This window comes from Pseudorca crassidens, chromosome 21, assembly GCF_039906515.1.
Source record: "Pseudorca crassidens isolate mPseCra1 chromosome 21, mPseCra1.hap1, whole genome shotgun sequence".
Classification (NCBI taxonomy): Eukaryota; Metazoa; Chordata; class Mammalia; order Artiodactyla; family Delphinidae; genus Pseudorca; species Pseudorca crassidens.
This window is the reverse complement of record NC_090316.1, coordinates 23,924,736-23,928,997: the sequence shown is the minus strand read 5'-3', so window position 1 is coordinate 23,928,997 and position 4,262 is coordinate 23,924,736.

The following is a 4,262-nucleotide window of genomic DNA, read 5'->3' as shown; positions in this document are numbered from 1 at the left end:
TCAACATCTTGAGTTAATTTCAGCCATGATGGGTGTTGAAATTAATTTCCAGGCCCAAGATGCAGCCACTCCTGCCCGGGTGACACATCAGTAAACCAAGACGTAGATCACTTTTGTGTCCCTGTAGATGCTCCTCTTGACCAGAAACGCAGTCTATGCAGGCGGCCAACTCCCAAAAGCCAAGGTGACTCTGGGCTCTCTACTTACTTCCTATTCCTTACTCATTTTCTGTTTTCTCTTCCATATTCCTTATTCTTTAACCTATAAAAGCATCCTGCCTTCCGCCACATTTTACAGTTCTGTGGACGCTTGGGAACAGAGACTTCCCGTTTCATGAAGTGTTAAAGTTTGTTTCTATTACCTAAATTGTCTTCCTTAATCATTTTTAGCGTCTAAAAGGACTTTACTTCGGAAGAGCAGCTCATCAACTTTTGTTTCTATTTTTTGAGAATCCCCAGATTTATATTAACCAGTAGAACAATCAGCCCTCATCTCATAACTGACTTCTTTGCTGTGACTTGCAGACTGCTGTAAAGACTAGAAGATACTCAAGAAAACAAGAGCAGGAAACCCAAAAAGGCGACTAACGCACTCTGGGGGAAATTAAACCAACTGCCTAAAGCCGATTCTAGTACCCTCCAAAGAACATAAATATGTGGTGAAGAAAGCAGAGGAAATTGTCTGTACTTGAAACAGGCAAAAGCCAACCAACCAACCAAACAAACAAACCCCAAACCTATCATTTCTTTTAAATAAAAGTTAGTTCATTCATTAAAACCGTACCTATGTGCATGAAGATTGCTACGTGCATATGTTGGGCTGCACCCTGCAGGCCTGCAAGCTCTGTACTTGCCCAGCTCAAGACCGAAGAAAGAGTCCAGAGTCACTGACAGAGGCATGAATGGTTCACTAGATGCGGGGGTAGAGATGGGGTTAGGGAGGTTACCAGTGATAGAGGGAATTGACAACTGAAACCAGCAGAGGAGCACAGCCCTCACTGCCCCTTGGATAAACTATCATAGTGGAGGTAGCTCTGATCCAAAGATTAGAGCAGTCGCTAGCTGGGGTCGGGGGCAAGTATGTAGGCAGCTACTTAGGCTCTATGAGTAAGAGGGAAGGTCAGTCAAGTGAATAGGGTGTAGGTGAGGCAGGGACTGGTCGGGCAGGGGATGTACAGGGAGCAAGAGAGCAGCCATCTTGAGTGGCCTGACCAGACAACCTACAAGTGTTATTATTTATTCAGTGTACACATTATTTTTTTTTTTAAGAGTCTGGGGATATTTTTAAGATTTTTTTTTTTTTTGGATGTGGACCATTTTTTTTTCTTTACGTCTTTATTGAATTTGTTACAATATTGCTTCTGTTTTATGTTTTGGTTTTTTGGCCATGAGGCATGTGTGATCTTAGCTCCCCGACCAGGGTTCGAACCCACAACCTCTGCATTAGAAGATGAAGTCTTAACCGCGGGACCGCCAGGGAAGTCCCCATAATGCTTGATTCACATATAGATTCTCAGTCCCCTGCTGTAGCATTGTGGTTCATCCCATTCTCACTTCCCGCCCCGCCCCCCAGAAGTAGGGAAATACTTCTAAAGATTTATGATGATTCTTAAAAAAAAAAAAAAAAAAAACACACACACAACATTTCTGGCTATTTTCCTAATTAACATCTAAACGTATACCCATTTACATTATTACAAGTAGAATTAAATTGTTATGACACACTTTACGGTGTGAAAAAAAAACGTTATTTTTACACATATCAACATTTTGATAAATAATTCTTAAATATACAATTACCTATCAAGAACTTGGTCATTCTTAGTTTTAAATATAAAGAAGTAATATGGGGACTTTCCTGGTGGCGCAGTGGTTAAGAATCCACCCGCCAATTCAGGGGACATGGGTTCGATCCCTGGTCCCTGGTCCAGAAAGATCCCACAGGCCGTGGAGCAACTAAGCCCGTGTGCCACAACTACTGAGCCCACGTGCCAGGGCCCGTGCTCCACAACAAGAGAAGCCACCGCAATGAGAAGCCTGCTCACCGCAACGAAGAGTAGCCCCTGCTCGCCGCAACTAGAGAAAGTCCGTGCGTAACAACAAAGACCCAACACGGCCAAAAATATAAATAATTAAATTTATAAAATAAAAAAAAAGAAGTAAATATGCTTTTGTACATACTCGATGACTATTTTAATGGACTGGCACATGATGGGAGAAACTTTTCTCCCGACATTTAATGTAAATAGTGGGAAACAGGTAGAGAAATTATTTCTCTACATTGCAGACCATCAGTTATCTGTTGGTAAAGGCTGGGTGGAGGTGACCAGCAGACTCAACTCTGTAATGTTTTTATTTGCATCTAAGACTGTTGACCCATGGACTATCCTCTGAAGAATTAAAGCCACTTCATTTCCTATGTTTCCCTGATACTCCCCAACGATCCAAGTTACCAGTTCAGTTTTATTTTTACAAACTCACTACTCAGATTCAAATTTCATTTGCAAGCTGAGATGAATCCAAATCTGCCATTTCAATAAGTATCGCAGTTAATCTATTTTAGTGAGCAGAAATGTAAGGCATGTAAGCCAGAGATAAATGTGGAAAACAAAATACAGAAACACTAGCAATTAACATGACACAGCAGGGAAGCAATGGGAGAGCAACAGGAAAGATTACACGAATGAATTAATTTGAAAGAGAGGAATTTGAATGAGGGCCCTACATTCAATTACTGGCAAAGGATGATTAAATGATCAGGACAAGAAAATAGAATGGGAGGTAGGGGGTCGGGTGGGGAGAGAACCGGAAAGTAAGTAAGTGTTCGAGGTGGGAGAGGTCAAGGGAGCTAGTCCTTCATCCACTGAGAAATTCCTTCATTGACTGAACAAGTGCTTATTTAGAATAAAGTTTGTAGAAGGTTATGTGAGAGATGAAATACAGGAAACAGAAGGGAGGAAGAACAAAGGGATACACTGGTCTTGACCAAGAGTTATGGGCTCTTTAAATTGGGAAAGTGAGGGTAGAATAATCTGATTCAATTCATCTGTCACAGGAGGGAACTAATGAAAAGCTGTGTTCTTCTAGGCAAGGATGTAGATAAGAGAGATGAAGTTGTAGAAAAAGGGAGCAATGTCCAGGGAAGGCTGGGAAAAAATGGGAGGCAGCGACACCTGTGATACAGACAGGCAGGCTTACTGCTGAGCTTGACCCAGTGAAGGGGAAGGGAAGGATGCTGAAGACAGAGCTTGGCCACAAGCACAACATACCAGCCTTCCAGAATTTAGAAGAGAAGCAGCCCAGCATGTGGATGTAAAGCTAATGTAGACATCAGTCCCTGGAGTTTCCATAGACATGGGAATATTGGCCCTATGCACGTTTCACTTACACCTGGACAACCAGTGGGAAAGCCCTCTCTTTTTTCTACCACTGCAAGGGAGCCCAAATCTCTATGCTGCTGCAGGTCCAAACAAGGAAAACAAGAAAACAGAGAAGAGGAAAGAGGGCAACAAAGAGCAAACTCAAGGGTCTAAGTACTCTAATCTCTGAGTAGCCTATTCAGTCACTGAATTTTAAAAAGAAATTTAATGTTGCCAGTGTTTAGAATTTTCACGTAAATGAAAAAAAAAAAACTGATCTCTTTGCTCCATCTAGCGTTGCAGCTTGAAATGACATGCTCCTCGCCGCCTCTCACAACCCGAAGGAACTGCAGTGATTCACAACCACAGAACCGGAAGTTGAATGAGGGACACGGTCGGATGAGCGTCTTCTGTTGCGTAACCCTGAGAAGTGCTCCAAAGCAGATCGTGCATTCCACGCACCAGGTGAGTTTTCTCCTTGGTATCCAAGGATATCCCCAAATCTGAGGCAAGGCAGTAACTGTGATCCAATTACTGACTTGGAAGTTCAGATATCGGACACGACTCTAGCTCCCAGTGCAATGAGAATAAACATAGCCTACAGGTTAACTTGAACATCAGCAACTACATCGTAGACTATAGAGAATTATGTGTAATTCTAGAAGGAAGGAAGAAAGGGAGGAGATAGGGCATATCATACCTATGTATATAACCATATTTGGTAAAAACAAATGAATACATTGAGTAAAATACAGAGTCATAAGGCTATTTAATTGTAATAATCATATTGCTAAAAAGTATTAAATAGGAAAGTAAAATTATCACCGAGATGCTAATAATAGTAATGACCATTCATTGAATATTTACTATATGCCAGACGTGTACATACACTATTTTATTTAAT